This window comes from Jaculus jaculus, chromosome 2 (genome assembly GCF_020740685.1).
Source record: "Jaculus jaculus isolate mJacJac1 chromosome 2, mJacJac1.mat.Y.cur, whole genome shotgun sequence".
In the NCBI taxonomy this organism is placed as follows: domain Eukaryota; kingdom Metazoa; phylum Chordata; class Mammalia; order Rodentia; family Dipodidae; genus Jaculus; species Jaculus jaculus.
In genome coordinates, this window is record NC_059103.1 from 184,818,702 (window position 1) to 184,838,358 (window position 19,657).

The window sequence follows — 19,657 nt, forward strand, 5'->3', positions numbered from 1 at the left end:
TTCCGGTCAAGATGGCCACCGCCTAGCTGCACTAAAAACAACAAGGGGAAAAAAAGGCAAGTATTCAAGGGAAATTAGGAACTTTTTGAAGAGGGAGGGCTCAGATTGGGGTAAAAGAGGGAAACACACACCCCCGCGACCCATGCCCCGCCACCCCGCCCGCCGTGAATCGCCGCATCGGGGACGGCCTGGCACCCCAGCGGCCCGGCACCCTGTGCGCACCAAGCCCCACGCGCCCCGGCGGCCCCGCTTGCCCCACAACCCCTGTGCCCCATGCCCGCGCACACCCCCAGCGCGCCCCACGCTCCCTATCCACACGCGGCAGGCGCGGCCCCAGAGAACCAAGGCTTCCCGCGCCCTGGGCGCCCAGGCCTGCCCCGCACCCCCACACCCCCGCGCCCCACTCCCGTACTCCTTGAGCCCCCCCCCATGCGCCCCACCCCCGCCGCGTGTCCAGAGTGCCCTGCGGCGTCCCGCAGCATCCCGCGCTCCATCTTATCTCAGCGTGCTCCATGCCCCCTGCGTGACCCGTGACCCCCTTGAACCCCTCCCACGCGTGACACACTCCCTCCCCCCCCCCCCGCGAGTCCAGAGTACCCCGCGGCGTCCCGCAGCGTCCTGCACCCCCCACGCCTACCTGAGCGCCCCACGCTCCTAGCCGCCCCCCCCTCCCCGCGAACCCTGCGCCCCCACCCCCACGCGCCCCGGAGCATCCGCGCCCTGAGCCCTGTGTGCCCTGAAGCACTCCCTGCCCCCCCCAGCACCGCCACCCCGCACGGCCCTCGTCACCCTGCCGCTGTGTGCCCAGGCATGCCCCGCACCCCCTGTGCCCCACCCCCACGCGTCCTGAATCCCGGAATGCCTCAGCGTACCCCGCCCTCCTCCATGCCCCACGCCCCCGGCACGTCCAGAGCACCCCGCGACGTCCCTTGGCATCCCGCACACCGGTGTGCCCTGCGCCCCCCCCTCCACGCGCGCCTTGCGCCCCCCCGCGCACCCCGTGCACCCCCCACGTGCCCTGCGCCCCTAGACCCCGCACCTCCTGCATGCTCCCCCGCGCACCCCTGCGCACCCCGTGACCCCCACGCGCCCTGGGTGCCCCGCACCCCCCGTGTCCCGCACACCCCCCCTGCATGCGCAACCCCCCCGCACCAACAGCACACCCCTCGCCCCTGACTGATCAGAGCGCCCCACAGCCACCGCCACTCCAGGGCACCCCACCGCACGCCCCCTGAGCCCTGCCGCCTCCCGCACACCCCACCCTGATTGCCCGGTGCCCCAGAGCACCCCGACCCCCCCCCCCGCCACCAGCCCCACTCGCTCCATACACACCATCGCACCCTGCGCCCCCTTCTGCCCACCCGCCCACGCACCCTCCGCACATCCCACATGGCTGTGCTCTGATCGGGCACCCACCATTCATGCCTGCCAGCCTGCTGCACTGAAGCTGAGACCTCCTACCTCGCCCTTGTTCTCTGATCCTGTGAGTAGATCAGCCATGTGGTGCTCAGTTCGCAGGCCTGTGGGGGCCACCCCTGCCGTGAACAGGTGGCTGCCAGATCCCCTGCTGCTGTGCTCACATCACTTGCCGCCGGTCAGCTTCTGCTGTATCCTGATTCCGTACCCACATCATCTGCCTCTGCACTACATTTGCACGTGCAGCAGGCCCAGTCCCACAGCAAGAGCCACATAAGTCCACACTGAGTCACTAGCGCCAGCGCAGGTGCCATCCACTACCTGTACATCGCCACCCATCCCCCACTCCCCTGAGGCGGAAGAGCACAGACTGTTTACAGACCCCAGTGTACCCAGCCAGAATCTAGGCACCTTCAGGGCTTGCTACCTCAGTCCCCTTTCAAGCTCAAAGGCAGGCAGCTTAGGTGCATTACTGGGTGAGAATTCAGGCAACTTTGGTGCCCCTGTCAGGCTATAGATAGGCGGCTTTGGCAAGAGTGAGCAAAAACCCAGGCTGCTTACAACTGCCCCAGGCTGCCTTGGATTCGCATTAAGCTAAATCCCAGGCTGCTCCACCCACCTACCTGCCCCTACACTGACATGGGTAGAACACAGTGCAAAAGAAATAACACGAAAAATAAAATGGAAGAAAATGCAGACAGATCACCCAGTCCAACAAGGATCACAACTAACCAAAACATAGAAGAGTGTTTAGGATCAGAATATCAAGTGGAAGCAATGACCAATGCAACCCTGACCAAACTACTGCTAGAACTGACAGGAAAGCTACAAAGGATAGATAATCGTATGGATGCTACCATCACTAAGCTAGAGCAATATGATAAGACACTGGAAAGAATTCAAAGAGAGCTAAGAGAGTTGAGGGAGAGTGAAAAAAAAAGAGGACCTTAAAAATCAGCTGGCCACACTAAATGAAAACATAAAGAAATGCAAGGATGATTTCCAAGAATCATCAAGAAAATCAGAAAATGAGACAAAAAGGGAGCTGGACAAAGCCATGGAAGTGATACATAGGAAAGTAGTAGAAAATGCAAACTTAATTGAACAAGTCCAAAACTCACTAGAGGTTCTCAAGAATAGAGTCAGCAAAGTAGAAGATAGAAATTCTGATCTGGAAGACAGGATGGAAGAAACAGTTCGAGAGTCCAAAAATTTCAGTAAGTTCAAAAGTTCCTGTGAACAGAACATGAGAGAATTGTGGGATACACTTAAACGTCCTAATATCAGAATCACTGGAATCACAGAAGGAGAAGAATTTCAGACCAAAGGCATGGAGAACTTATTTAACACAATAATTGAAGAAAACTTCCCCTGTCTCTTAAAAGAAAGGCCCATCAAGATTCAAGAAGCAAACAGAACTCCTAACCGACTAGACCAAAGGAGAAACTCCCCAAGGCATATTATCATTAAGACTGTAAACATTGACACCAAGGAAAAAATCCTAAAAGCAGCTAGAGAAAAACAGCACACCACTTTCAAAGGAAACCCCATCAGAATTACTTCAGACTTCTCAATGGAAACCCTGAAATCTAGAAGAGCCTGGAATGATACTCTCCAAACTCTAAGAAACTATGGCTTCCAACCCAAACTACTCTACCCGGCAAAAGTCTCCCTTATAATAGATGGTGAAAGGAAAACTTTCCATGACAAAACTCAGCTTTACAATTATATGAACACAAAACCAAACCTACAGAAAGTACTCCAGGAAATTCTCCACAGAGAAGAAACAAATAACCAAACACAAATGCCTACAAGAAGCAGATCACAGCAACCAAACCCAGAGTAGATAGAAAAAAAAAAAAATTAAATTCCATGGAAATGCCAACACACCTCTACCACCACAACATGACAGGGATCAAATCAAATCTCACAGTCATCACCCTAAACATTAATGGCCTTAATTCACCCATCAAGAGACACAGGCTAACAGGGTGGATCAAAAAATTAGACCCCTCAATCTGCTGCCTTCAAGAAACCCACCTTACCACTAAAGACAGAAACCTCCTCAGGGTGAAAGGGTGGAAAACAATATTCCAAGAAAATGGGAATAAGAAACAAGCATGTGTAGCTATATTAATATCAGATAAAGTTGACTTCAAACCAAAAACAATCAAAAAAGACAAAGAAGGCTACTTCCTACTTGTAAAGGGAACAATCCATCAAGAGGACATTACAATCATAAATCTGTATGCACCAAACACAGGGCACCGCAGTTCATAAAACAAAACCTACTTGACAATAAAACAGAAATAACCACCAACACCATCATAGCTGGGGACTTTAACACACCATTATCAGTAATAGACAGATCATCCAAACAGAAGCTCAACAGGGAAGTAAGAGAGCTCAATAAAACCATAGAGCGCTTAGACCTAACAGACATCTACAGAACTTTCCATCCCAAATACACAGACTACACATTCTTCTCAGCAGCCCATGGAACATTCTCTAAAATAGACCATATACTGAGTCACAAAGATAGCCTCCACATATTTAGAAAAATCGACATAATTCCCTGCATGATATCAGATCATAATGCTATATTCCTAGAAATCAACAACAAAAAAACCAACAAGAGCCCCAACAGCAACTGGAAACTGAATAGCACACTCTTAAACAATAAATGGATAGTGGATGAAATAAAAAATGAAATTGCAAAATTCCTGGAATTGAATGACAATGAGAACACATCATACCAAAACTTGTGGGACACAATGAAGGCAGTCCTCAGGGAAAATTCATAGCACTCAATGCCTTCATAAAAAAGACAGATCCCAAATCAATAGCCTAACCATCCACCTAAAGGCATTGGAAAAACAAGAAAAATCCAACCCAAAGAGCTCCAGAAGGAAAGAAATAATTAAAATCAGAGCAGAAATTAATGAATTGGAAACCAAGGAAACAATTAAGGCAATTGACAAAACAAAGAGCTGGTTCTTTGAAAAAATAAACAAGATTGACAAACCTCTGGCCAATTTGTTCAAGCAAAAAAAGGAGAGACTCCAAATTAACAAAATTCAAAATGAAAAAGGAGAGATCACAACAGACATCAGTGAAATCGGCAGAATCATCAGGACTTATTTCAAAAACCTCTACTCCACAAAACTGGAAAATGTGGAGGAGATGGATAAATTCCTGGATGTATATAATCTACCAAAGCTAAACTCTGAGCAGATCAACCACCTCATCACGCTCATGGAGATTGAAAAAGTAATAAAAAACCTCCCAAAAAAGAAGAGTCCAGGACCAGATGGATTCCCAGCCGAATTTTATCAAACCTTCATGGAAGAACTCAAACCAATCTTCCTAAAACTGTGCCACACAATTGAAGAACAGGGAAAACTACCCAACTCCTTCTATGAAGCTAGTATCACCCTAATCCCAAAACCAGGCAGAGATGCCACAAGAAAAGAAAACTATCGGCCTATTTCCCTAATGAACATAGACGCAAAGATCCTCAACAAAATTCTCACAAACTGAATCCAACAACACATCAAAAGCATTATCCACATTGACCAAGTGGGATTTATCCCAGGAACACAAGGGTGGTTCAACATATGAAGATCTGTCAATGTAATACACCACATAAACAAGCTTAAACATAAAAATCACATGATCATTTCGATAGATGCAGAAAAGGCCTTTGACAAGATACAACATCACTTCATGATCAAAACATTGGAGAGAATCGGCATGGCCAGTTTACATCTTAATATAATAAAGGCAATATACAAAGCTCCAAAGGCCCAAATAATACTTAATGGAGAGAGACTGGAGGAATTCCCATTGAGATCAGGAACAAGACAGGGATGTCCTCTCTCACCTCTTCTTTTCAATATAGTTCTGGAAGTCCTAGCCCAAGCAATAAGGCAGGAGAAGGAAATAAAAGGGATACAATTTGGAAAGGAAGAAGTTAAGTTAGCTCTATTCGCTGATGACATGATTGTATATGTAAGAGACCCAAGAGACTCCATCTCAAAACTCCTGAAGGTGATTAACTCCTATAGCAAAGTAGCAGGATACAAAATCAATGCACAAAAATCGGAAGCATTTCTGTATGCAAATGGCAAAGACACAGAAAAAGAAACAAAGGACATAGTCCCATTTTCAATAGCAACAAAAAAAATAAAATACCTTGGAATAACGTTAACCAGGGAAGTAAAAGATCTATACAATGAAAATATTAAAACTCTCAAAAAAGAAATTGAGGAGGACTTGAAACGATGGAAAGACCTCCCATGCTCCTGGATAGGCAGAATTAAAATTGTGAAGATGACAATCCTACCAAAGGCAATATATAGATTTAATGCAATTCCAATTAAAATCCCTACAGTGTTCTTCACAGACATAGAAAAAATGATCTCAAATTTCATATGGAAAGCAGAAGGCCTCGCATATCCAAACATATCCTCAGCAAAAGAAATACCTCTGGTGGCATCACCATACCCGATATAAAGTTATACTACAAAGCCATAGTAATAAAAACAGCATGGTACTGGCATAATAACAGGAGTATAGACCAATGGAATAGACTTGAGGACCCAGATTTTGGGCCAAGCAACTATAGCTACTTGATATTCGACAAAGGCCCAAACAATATAGACTGGAAAAAAGATAGCATCTTCAACAAATGGTGCTGGACAAACTGGATAACCACATGCAGGAAACTAAAACTTGATCCACACATTTCACCATGCACAACACTCAAATCCAAATGGATCAAAGACCTCAACATAAGACCAGAAACTCGAAAACTACTGGAAGAAAATTTAGGAAGTACTTTCCATGATATAGGAATGGAAAAAGACTTCCTGAATAAAACCCCAGTGGCTCAAGTTCTTAAACAGTCACTCAACCATTGGGATCATATGAAGCTGAAGAGTTTCTTTACAGACAAGCATATAATAAGCAAAGCAAATAGAATACCCACAGAATGGGAGAAAATATTTGCAGGTTATCCAACTGATAGAGGTCTTATCTCTAGAATTTACAAAGAACTCAAAAGTCTAAACAATAAGAAGACAAATACCCCACTCACAAAATGGGGCAGAGAGTTAAACAGGCAATTCACAGAGGAAGAGATACAAATGGCAAACACACACCTAAGAAAATGTTCATCATCCCTAATCATCAGAGAAATGCAAATTAAAACAACTATGACATTCCACCTTACCCCAATAAGGATAGCCAACATCAAAAGGTCAAATGAAAATAAATGCTGGCGAGGATGTGGAGAAGAAGGGACACTCATTCACTGTTGGTGGGAATGCAGGATGGTACAACCACTTTGGAAAGCAATATGGAGACCCTGAGAAAGCTGAGTATAGAAATACCAACAGACCCAGTTATACCATTACTGGGCATGTACCCTAAAACCTTCAAACCAAAAGCCAGAGAGATTTGCTCAACCATGTTTGTAGCAGCTCAATTCATAATAGCTAAAAGCTGGAATCAACCCAGATGTCCATCATTAGAAGAACGGATAACAAAGATGTGGTATATCTACACAATGGAGTTCTATACAGCAGTAAGAAAAAACGACATAAAGAAATTTGAGGAAAAATGGTTGAACCTGGAACAGATCATTCTCAGTGAACTTACCCAATCACAGAAAAAAAATCGACACATAGTCTCACTCATCTGCAACACCTAACCTGAATCGGCCCAAGATGCCTTACATACCCAGCAAGTACCTCATGGACTAGACAATAAGATGGATGGGAGGGCGGGGAGGGAATCAAAGGGTGGAAAACAGTAATCCGGACCCAAACGGCAATGGTACCATAAAATTCTACTTCCTAAAAGACAGACCAAATGGCTGAACCTTCACTAGACCCTTACAGGAAACACCTGAACCACAAGACACTGGAGAGGGTAGGATCAAGACTGACCTAAATCTCCTACATCTTCCCTCCCTCCCTCTCCCCCTCTCCCCTCTATCTCTCTCCTCTCTAACTCTTGTATATTAGTTAACTTTTTCCTCAATTTCTTAGTGGACACTGACCTGTAACCCCACTTCCAGCTTGGGCCTACCATCCACAATGAGCTTTTGATCAGAGAAACCTACAAGGTTTCCCAAAACAATGACAGACTTTTGTCAGAGTACTTGATGACCCACCAAAGGCCAGTGCTAAGACCCTATTGCTGAAGACTCCATATGCAGCTGACGTGTAAAATGGAATGACATGGCTGGAAGCCAGGAGAGAGTCAGTCCCCAGACAGTCAGCGTGTCTAGTGCCAGAAGGCACTACATAGGTGACTGGGGGAAATGACCAAGATCTGTCCAAGCAACACATTGTTTAACCTAATTAGCAACAAATAACCGGATGTGATGCCCACACAAGTGCAATAGTGGTACACAGCCATGGTGAGGAATCAATTGCTCTTGATTTGGCTAACTGATCCACTCAGTGGTACTAGACCCTTAGCTGGAGCTGGGAAACAAGTCAGAACCATACTCAAACACAAGCCCACTCTACAATATCAAGCTACCATCAATCATGGGGTACACGAGGGCCTACACCTATCAAACTGTCTATCAAAAAAGTAAGTGTTATCTCAATTTTCCGGGTGCTAACTTACTCTCCGTTGGAGAATCTGCTTCTCTTTTCCAGATAGATGCAGATCCTAAGAAGAGAGCTGCCCCAACATACCTCAAAAGGGGCCCAACTGAAACTAAGGACAACTGGCGAAATAAGCAAGGGTGATGTTTTCCTGTGAACCGGATACCAGCCCAAAGGGGAAGGAGATCAACGCAGAGAAAAATCAACTCCTACCCAATCAGAGAGCCAAAGCCTCAGAGGCCCCCAACACCTCAGCACTGAAGCAGACCAAAAATGAACCCAACATGGCTCAGGGAAATCTTGCGGAAGAGGGTACGGAAGGAATGTCAGAGTTACATGTTGGGTCATGATTTGCAGAGACATTTATCATACTAATAACTAGGGGCTAACTCCACAATGCACGACCCATTTTCATTAACAAGGAGGGTCTAATGGGAGGGGGTAGATCACAGATGAGCGTAAATAATGGTACCAAACTGCCTGTATTTACTGAAAAGAAAACTAATAAATTAAATTTAAAAAAAAAGATACTTCTGGTTGAGTGTTTGTCCAAGCAATGAGAAGGTAACTATAATAGCAACATAAATGTAAAATAAAATGAATATATACCTTTTTCTTATTTCTTTAAACACCCAAATTGACAGTTTTTGAAATAAAGGGGACTCTTAAAGTTTGTTGTATGCACTTTCATTGGTGGAAATATGGTTATTTTTCCAGCCAAAGTAGTTTTTAAAGGAATTCTAAAAGAATATAATATATTTTTAAATTACTTACTTAAAAGGTAAGTGATGAGTGTTAAAACAATTTTAAAATTATATACTTAGCTATTTCTAAAATGTACCATTTCTGTACTGAACAAATGTATTTTGAAGAGATTGTGTTATAAAGCTTCTGCTTATAACTGATTCTTTGAAATAGAGAAATATCTCAAATTATTAGGGTTTTAAAAGAAAACACTTAAGTGCAATTTTTCAAACTTGAATTTATTTTCAAAAAGTTGCATTTATTCAGGTTAGGAACTCCTTAATAAATTTTTTCTCTAATCAAACTTCTTTAAGGCTCTAAAATTTCATTTTATCATTAGATAAACAATATGTTCAAGTCTCAGGCTAGTATAAAATAGTTGTCAGAAAGCATTAAGCCCATCTCTGTGTGGGTCCATGTATGCTTGCCTCCATGGACAGATTTCCTTCCCTTTCTCCCTGTAGGTACACAGACACCTATACACAAATGCAAAAGTATTCCCTAAAATACAATTAAAACAGTGTTAATAGTGCCTTTAAAAATGGATTTAGTGATATATTCAAATAAAAATTTTGACAATTAGAATAATTTAATGCATGTGAATTTGTGGAGGGTATTTTTTAATATTCATTACTAAAACAATCAAAAATGTACACTGATAATTTGTATGTAAAATTATTCTATTTCTAGTTTTTCCAAAAAACAATAAAAGCTGGTTAATTAAAAAAGAAATGAAGAAATGAGGGCTGGAGGGATGACTTATCCATTAAGGCATTTGCCTGCAAGGCCAAAGTTTCGATTCCCCAGGACCCACATTAGCCAGATGCACAAAGGGGTACACGTATCTGGAGTTGGTTTGCAGTGGCTGGAGGCCCTGGCCTGATCATTCTTTTACTCTCTTTCCCTCTTTCTCTGTCAAATAAATAAATAATAACAAAAAAATTAAAAATAAATAGACATTAAAATTTGCTGGGTGACTGCGTATTTAAAATACACTGCTATTCTTGTTTCATATGAAATATTAGACTGGAACACACCTATAATTTAAGAATACCAAAGTTGGGGGCTGGAGAGATAGCTAAGTGGTTGAAGGAGCTGGTTCAAAGCCTGACAGCCTGATTTTAATTCCCAAGTACCCAAGGAAAGTCAGTTGAGCCAAGTAGAGCAGACTTCTGCAATCCATTTGCAGTGTCAAGAGGCCTTGCAGTGCCCATTTTTTTTCTCTTTCTCTAATTTCAAACAAATATATATTTTTTTTATTTGCTGATACATTCTTGCTAAATTTGAATAAAATGTAAATGAAGGCACTGATTAAAAAATGGGAAAAAATTCAAATTGGCTTCTAATCATGGACCAACCTAAAGAATAGCATTAATTTTGCCCACGCAGTACAACTTGTGAAAAATTGGTTCCTTGTTAATTTCAAAGCAAATTGTTACTATACAAGGTGTAGAAACAAATACACAAAATAATGAATTTGAATTCCTAAATTATTTGTAATTATTTCATGATTTACGTATTTTAAAATTAAATTTCAGTTTGTTTGTCATCGAATTAATACATTTATATAGTTTAAAAAGACAAACATCACTAAATTTTAATAGCTCCCCCAAATTATATTGTGCATCCCAGAATCAAACACCAGAAGTATATAAATCCATTGCTTAGCAAAGAAACAATTTTACTGCTATTTAAATTTTAGGCAGAAAATGTTAATGTAATTTGGACTTTATTTTATGGTAAGAAAGACTATGTCCTTGAGCCTATTAAACACGTGTTAAATATTATTACTTTAACACTCTGCACTATAAATGATATGTCTGGCTTCAGAGTATTCTGGGCTGTGCATTTATGAGTCTTTCCAGCATATTGAAACTGTTGGTGTATGAAAGTTATTCTAAAATGCATCTTCTAAATTTATTTTTAAAGAGTTAGTTAGGTTGAATGGTATGTTCATTCGGCTTCTTCAGATGAATTTTTATTTTTGTAACCTTAGGAAGAATAAATATCTATTTATCACAATTTGGATGCTGCAAGTTTCAAGATAAATATGACATCAAATTTGATGCCTGGTGAGAGCCTCTTTCTTCCTTCACAAAAGGCATCGTCTTAGTATGTGCTTACATGACAGAGGGACTGAGCAAACTGTCTGAGGTCATTTATTTATTTATTTATTATTTTGTTTTTTCGATGTGAGGTCTCACTCTAGCTCAGGCTGGCCTGGAATCCACTATGTAGCCTCAGGGTGGCCTTGAACTCACAGTGATCCTCCTACCTCTGCCTCCCGAGTGCTGTGATTAAAGGCTTGAGCCACCACACCTGGCTTTGAGGTCTTTATTGTAAGGGACTTATTCATAATAGCTCTGTCTCAACAAATAGGTACCCTTTCAAATATGCCTCTTCTAACTTCTTCTCTTTAGGGGTTAAGAATTCAAAATATACCTTTAAGGAGACACAAACAGTCAGACAGTAGTAAATAATACACCTATGTGAATGAATGTCATTAGTAGAATTAGTTGTCACATGCAGAAAGTTTTTATTGAAAAGTATGACATGAGCGGGCGTGGTGGCGCACGCCTTTAATCCCAGCACTCGGGAGGCAGAGGTAGGAGGATCGCCATGAGTTCAAGGCCACCCTGAGAGTACAGAGTTAATTCCAGGTCAGCCTGGACCAGAGTGAGACCCTACCTCGAAAAACCAAAAAAAAAAAAAAAGAAAAAAAAGAAAAACAAGGAAAAAAGAAAAGAAAAGTATGACATGGTTTTGTTTAGGGTAAAAGTGAGCAGAATGAAAGTAAAATTAATAAAAAATGGATGGAGTGAAAGATGAAAACCTGGCTGGATATAAAAGTGGGTAGGCAATTCATACAAGAGTATGTTATTTGCTAAAGCTGGCTAAAACTTAATAGGTTCATGAGTTGTTTTTTTTTTTTTAATTTGCAAAAAGTTAAAGTTATAAAATGAAAAATAAGTGTGATACCATGACATGAGAGGGCTCCATTTCTTAAAACTTAAAGTTTTTAAAACTTAAAATATACAGAGACAATTAGTAGTTGACCTAGTTGATTAAAGGAATTAAATCATAACTGAAACTGAAGAGAAAGAAAAATGGGCATGGGTTTTTAAGCAGTAATTTCAGAGATGGTTTTAAGAATTAGAAGCCAATGTCTTTACAGGGACAATCAGAATATATGATTTTCCCCATAGTGATGAGCAAAGACTGGTAAATGATTTCCTATTAGTCACCACAAAGGTGTTGCCTTCCTAGAGATGTGATCCAAATAGAGTCAAAAGGAAAAAATGCATCTGAAGCTAGTCAAAAGCTGCCCTAGTGAAATAGCTTGGTCTATAAACATACATCTTTAATTGCCATCCTATCTTCTTAATTGCTAAATGTTGAGCAAGATGTCATATTCACACAAAATAAAGCATCATTTATTTCCCTGGAAAAATTATGCCACAAAAGAAAATCCCTCTATGCACAAGGGCATGGAAATTCCTCAAATTTGGCCATACCTATTCCTGATGACTAGAGACACACACTAGCTGATGAGTCCTGATTATGAAAATGAAAGTGACCATGTATTAGCAACTCATTTCTCCCTCCCTCTCTCCCCCTCCCCGTATGTGTGCACATGTTTATGTAGTGTGGTGTGGCATGTGATGTGATGTGTTTTATATGTGCACATGTGTATGTGTTGAGAATGCACGTGCCCTGTGCTCATGTGTGTGGAGTCCTGAAGAAGATGGATCTCCATCTCCTTCTGCCAAACCACCTGTTTCCCTGAGACAGAATCTGCCACTCTGCTCAGAACTGTTTTTGTTGTTGTTGTTTTTGCCATTTTCTATGTCAGTAAGCCCCAGTGACTGTTTAGTCTAGGACTGCCATTGTAGACAGATGGGGCCATAACCAGCTGTTTATGTGGGTCCTGGGGAATCAAACTTGGGAGGTCTCAGACACTCAAAACTCATGCCTGTATTTCCAGTGCTATTAACCACTGAACTATCTCCTCAGGCCATTCTAACTCACTTTTAATTTCAACTAGATATTTAAGGACTCGCTAGGGATTGAGGAATTCTTCAAAATTGATAAGTCAATTATGTCAAAACCTGATTGAAAATTAAGTGAAGAGTTAATTATGCAGGTGTAAGATTTTATGATTAATCTTGTTACTCTAAACCTGTTGAAGGGTCTAAAATTATAGGTCTATTCAATTCCAGTTGGGACAATATGCAGCAATATTCAAACATCCTTGTGGAATTTAAGTAAACATCCATTATATTCCATTGACTGTAAATCAGCTTTGACAGTTTTACAAAATAAAAAAATAAACTAAGGAAGCATATTCAACCTTGTCTCAACTTGTTACTCAGAATGAGTGGTGGATTATTGGTTATGGCTTATGCCTTTTTAACTCTTTCATAATATACAGTAACTTTTCAGGATCTATAACAATTTAGAGAGTCCATAATAGACTACTAATCAAAATTCTCCATGAGCCAGTATCTAAAATATCCTTAATGAATTCCATTTTTTTTTTGTTTGTTTCTTTGAGGTAGGGTCTCACTCTAGCTCAGGCTGACCTGGAATTCACTATGTAGTCTCAGGGTGGATTCAAACTCATGGCCATCCCCCTATATCTGCCTTCCAAGTGCTGGGATTAAAGGTGTGCACCAAAGTACCCGGCTCCAACATTCTTGAATTGCAATGACCTCTGCCTCAAGTGCCCAGTAGAAATAGGAGTAGGAATCTTTAGTTTCAGGTCAGCAAAGTAAAGTTAAGAAGTCATCACACATTCTTGTGATACAGAACAGTTGAGGAAACTGAAAATGAGAAGCCAATAAATGAAGAGTATCCAAAATATAAAATTAATTATTAAAATTAATAAACCATAGCAGTCAAATTAAAATCAGAATAAGTTTTGAATAAATAATTTATCCCAAAAATATCAGTGCCAAAAACTAATAGTGAAAGCTCAGTCAAATCATATTGCCATTTGGAGTACCAGTGACATGGCATAGTCTTACTAGAATGGCTAAAGCTGCAGAAACACAGCACAATCACGGGCTCATAAGTGTATAGAACTCACTCTGCTGGAGGAAAAAAAAATGGTTGGTAACCATGGGAGTTCAGTACTTTCTGTTACAGAAAAATGCATTGCTGTATGACCCAGAAATAACAATCCTAGAAACCACTCAACAATTATTTTGAAAATGTGTATCTCCATGGGAGTCTGAAGTGAATCAAATCACCATGAACAAGAGGCAATGAAGTTCTTGATAAAGAAATATATACATTATAAGATATATTCTTTAGCAACCATCTTATGAGTAAAGGTAAAGAGACTTTAACTACTTAATTTTGAGTAAAATAAGCCAGTAGAGATATCTATCTCATTACTAATTCAGTGTATTCTAGAGGAATCAAACCTGTAGAAATAATACAACGAGAAGTTGGGCGAACTACAGAGTGACGGACTGCAGTAGACATGAATAAGTGAAGTACAGTAGATTTTTAGAGTAGTGAAATGTTTCTTCATAACATTTTAATTCTAGATACATAACAGCATAATTTTATTATGAAACTTTTCAGAATGAAAAGTAACATATTTATTTATTATTTGTTTATTTATTTGAAAGAGGCAGAAAAAAAGGGACAGACAGAAAGAAAGGGAGGGTATGGGCATGTCAGGGCTTCCTATAACTGTAAAAAATAAAATAAAAACATATGCATGTGCCCTTTGAGCATCTCGCTTTATGTGGGAACTGGGGAATTGAATCCTGGGCTCTCAGGCTTTGCAAGCAAGAGCCTTTAACTGTTGTGCCATCTCTCCAACCCCAGAATGAAGAGTAAATCTTAATAGTGCATGAAACATTTTTAAAAGAATGTTTTAAAAATATTCCTGGAAAAATATGATTGTGACAATGTATCTTATATTACAGATGAATGGAAGAACCTCACAAAAGAGAACAGGGTGAAAAGATGCTAACACAGTAACTTTGGAAATAAGCAGTCTATATGATTAAGGAAAGTGGAATTGCAAAGTCATACCTTATTCTATCTAGTTTATTACATTGTGCCCTACCAGGCTACAGTTTAATGTTTATGAATTCATGTTAGACCTGAATAAATGAAAGTGGATGATAGACTGCAATTTTCTCTCCTTTCTTCTATACAAGCAGCCAAAGTCCTGAATGATACATTATTAATGGATTGAGTTTAAGACATCAGTGACAGGTTATATTCACCTTAATATAAACAGTCAAGTTATGTAAAGTTATGTCCATTTATATGGGTTGCTTTGTAACCATATTTTTATTTGCTAGTGGACTTGAAAGAAAAAAAATGTATTAGCTAAAATAAGCAAATGTTTCACTGAGGTTTTTTTGTTATTATTTTGCATGTTCATTTTGTGTTCACACAGGGTATCATGTAGCCCAGGCTGACTCATACTTCCTGAATATTTGCAGCTGACCTTGAACTATTGATTCTGCTATTTCCATGTCACAAGAATTTGGGTTACAAGTATGTACCAGCACACCTGAAATTTTATAATTTTATTTGTATGTGTGTGTGTGTGTGTGTGTGTGTGTGTGTGTGTGTGTGTACTTCCATGATTATGTGTGTGTTGGCAAGCATGTACAATGTCACACATGTGGATGCCAGAGGACAACCTCAGGTGTCTATCCTTGCCTTACATTTTGCTTGAGATGGAGTCTTATTTTGTTTAGTGCTATATATACAAGTCTAAGTGGACCACCAGATTCTAGGTATTCTCCTGTCTCCAACCCCAATCTTACTACTGTAAGGCTACTGGGATTAGAGGTGTTCACGCTAACATATATGGCTTTAGGTGGGCTGTGTGTATCAGACTCAGATCTTCATGTATATGTAGCAAATGCTTACCCCAACAACCCATCTCTATAGCCCAGTGCCCAGTGCTTTTTGTTTGTTTGTTTATCATGGTAGAGACTGATTCCAACCCAGGCTAACTTGAAATTCACTATGAAATGTCAGGTTGGCCATGAACTCACAGTGATCCTTCTACCTCTGACTCCCAAATTCTGGATACACCACTACAGCCAGCAAGAGCACTTGATTTTCAATCTTAATCTCCAAAGTAGTGAGTATTTATTGGAGGAATGTCGATTTTAGGACTGTTGCAGGAAGTATACTAGATAATAGGGAGCAGTTTCTGATGCCAGCAAATAGTGTATTTAGTGGTTAACACACACACATATGTACACACAGTGATAGATATTTGTTGAAGGCCATAACAGAGAAATGCATGAGTTTTTAATGGCAAAGGCTGCCACAAGGAATAAAAGAGCACTTTATTACAAAGATAAAATATAAAATACATTCTCATGAGTCTTTGCTTAAGAGGATTAAATAAACAAAGAGATAGAGACAAATTTCAAGATGGGAGGCCGTTAACACATTCCATAAGAAGTGTGAGCTGGGTAAAGTGACTTTTGTTTTTCCCTTGGGAGAGAAACATGGAACTGGGGTGCAAAAGTGTTGCCTATAGTGTGACAATGGGACAACCACATCATCCAGGGGAACAGAGTCGCCATCATATTGATGGCATATGTGACTGAGAAGATGTGATGAACTCCTCTTTTGATGATTTTCCTCTGCCAGCACTAATAAAAATACAACCTTAGGCAAGAAAGCGGACTAGCTTTGTAGACAGCTGTCCTGCAGTATATCTGAGTTAGTAGCATTCGAAATGACCACAGTTATCAAAAAAAAAAAAAAAATCTGGAAAAGGGTCCTACCAAGAGAAGGCTAATGACATGTGGCAATAAGATGCAATGCAATGTGGTATCATGGATAAAGCATGTGATATGAATCGAGTTTTCAGTAATATGACAATGTCGGTTCATTAATTGAAGCAAAAATCTGTAACGCTGAGTATGCAGGGAGGTGTAGTACAAGAACTTTCTCTACTATCTCAACTTTTCTATGAATTTAAAATAGAGTTGAGCATCACATAGAAATTTAATAGAATTAAGTCACAGTATATTGAATTCCATTCTGATTGTTTCTACATATGTAAAATGAAGTACAAATGACATAGAACTATTTTGATTATTAAAAAATCAGCATAGAGGGAATTTATTACATAATAACAATTTAATGTTTTCTTAATTTCCTTCTCATTTCATGTTACTATCTGTGTAATCACACCTGGGTTATTAATGTAGTTTTCAGTAGGATTATTTAGACAAGAGAGTTTGTTAATATTCATATGTCTTTGGCAGACAAGCTAGGTTTATGAAGCATCTTAGTGCTACTGTCATTTCAAGAAAAGGTGATGGGCTGGAGAGATGGCTTAGCGGTTAAGCGCTTGCCTGTGAAGCCTAAGGACCCCGCTTCGAGGCTCGGTTCCCCAGGTCCCACGTTAGCCAGATGCACAAGGGGGCGCACGCCTCTGGAGTTCGTTTGCAGAGGCTGGAAGCCCTGACGCGCCCATCCGCTCTCTCTCCCTCTGTCTTTCTCTCTGTGTCTGTCACTCTCAAATAAATAAATAAATAAATTAATTAATTAAAAATGTTTAAAAGAAAAGGTGATGAAGTTGGTAGTGGTAAATAACGATTTAGGACATAAATTGCTTTGCAATCATTGAAAAAGATTCTATATGTTGGCTTACTAAGCATAATGGTTGTTAACTTTTGGTATCTTCAAATTCACCATTCCTAAGTCATGTAAAGTGAGCAAGAAAAATTATGAAAAACATGAAAACCATATTCTTAGAACAGCTGTGATAACTAAAAATGCAGAATTTCAAAGTGGCTATGAGTGAAAGAGGAAAACATTGAAGCCCAGTGCACGATCTCTCAATTTTTCATATACTTTGTCCCCATACAAGATTAAAAGTGAGAAAAACAGACAAGAAAGAATGCAGAAAGGCAAAAGAATTAAAGATAGATCACTAACAGATGAAATTAATGTTGACTTAAAAGGAAATCCTAAGATTAAAAGCCCTAAAAACAATTTTGGCACGTGAGACACTGACTAAAGGAAAATGAACTGCAAAGAATGCAAAACTCACAAAGGACAAAAAAAGTAAATTTTTGAAATTCACAACTTTTCTTGCAGTTAAGCAACTGAGTGAAATCCTTTTGAAAAATTAGTGTTTAAATGAAAAGGTAACAAGAAAGTTTTGTTTTCTTATAATGTGAAAGAGGTACAAGTTAGAGATGTTATTAATCCCCTAGCTTCACAACAAACTCATAAGAAAACAAACAAAATGAAATTGTTATAGAATATTTGAACATTACTGACAAAGATGGTGCCAAAACCCATAATTTTTAATACATAAACAACATAAAACAAAAAGGCCAACTTAATAAAATTCTGGAGCAAGAAACATCAGAGACCAAAAGCCATACATATCAATGCAAGAAAATCCAACTAGCATAAATACCATACTATAACCAAATATTCCAAATATAATTACATGAAATAGGCATTTGAAACAGGAATAGTTACCATTGTTTAAAAAGAAATTTAAGACCAAGAAAAGTAAAAGAGTGAGAGAAATAAAAGTGAGTTGATTAAACTCTGGAGAGGAAGAAAATAATGCATTTAAAACTGGCCCAGGGTAGGCAGCATAGCTCAGTGGTTAAAAGGGTCTATAGCAACAAACGCAATTTTGATTAAATAAGAAAAGAAGAAGAGAAACTAAAAATCAAGAATATTAAAATGATATAAAGAAAAACAGAAGTAGGGTGAAAGTAGAATTAGGGAAAATAGATTGTACCAAAGATTGAGTCATTTTCATAATATTGGGCTCCCTAAATTAACAAGAAATGAACTGACACAATGTATAACTATAATTTACAATCATATCCAAAATTAAAAACTTAACTATAGTTACATTTTTAAAATCCTCACTGAATACTTCAGAGTATCAATGTAGCATAATGAACTCTGAATTTAAAGCTTCAAAGCAGCCTAGGGAATCATAAAAGTTTTCAAAGACATTGTTTTAATAATTTACCTAACTTCCTCGTAATTTGTGTCTTTCCATTCAACGAAAAAAGTAGGGGCGCCGAGGACAGCGTGGCGGCCGGGCGGCCGCGGCGTGCTGCGCTCGGCGACCTCGCACGGGCGCTCTCAGGTCATCTTCTGCAACCGCAGCCCGCGCGTCGCGCTGCCCGTGTGGCTTAACTTCGGCTTAACTGCGGCCGGGCACGGGCCACCGTATGCACAGCTACCGAGGTCACCTCTGGCTCTTCAGGGATGCAGGGACGTCCCACGGACTTCTCGTTAACCAAACCGAGTTATTTGTGCCATCTCTCTCAGTGTTGATGGGCAGCCTATTTTTGCAAATATCACACTGCCGGTGTATACCCTGAAAGAGCGCTGCCTTCAGGTTGTGCGAAGCCTGGTCAAGCCTGAGAATTACAGGAGGCTGGACATTGTCAGGTCACTCTATGAAGATCTGGAAGACTACCCAGATTTGCTCAAAGACATACAGCGGCTGACCCAGGAGCACATTGAAAACCAGCAGTTGGAAGAGATAACTGAAGAATTTAACTGAAATTAGCATTCCTGTGTCTCAGTTTTTGGTAATTCTGATGAATTTTGATCTAGATATAAGCCAGGGCACTTCCATTTTTCAAAGTGTTTCATTCTTGGAGTAAAGTGTACTCCATTGCTTGCAAGAAAGTTAACTGACATCAACGGGCTTTGTGGGTGGCTAGGGGGCAGACCATCTGAAGGGTCTGAATCTGCCTTTCTAGAAGCACTCATCAGAAGAAAGTGGTTGCATTTTTGCTTCCTAGTAAGCCAGAAAAGTTTTAATGTAAGCATGTTTGTTTAATTTAGTGAAAGAAAGCAGCAATGCCTATGCTTAAAGGTGT

At 40.2% G+C, this 19,657-nt stretch overlaps 1 pseudogene; it reads left to right on the forward strand.

Annotated features, from left to right (window-relative positions):
- The first annotated feature begins 142 nt into the window (after positions 1 to 142).
- On the forward strand, positions 143 to 19,567 carry LOC101603217 (annotated as a pseudogene).
- Positions 19,568 to 19,657: the final 90 nt, after the last annotated feature.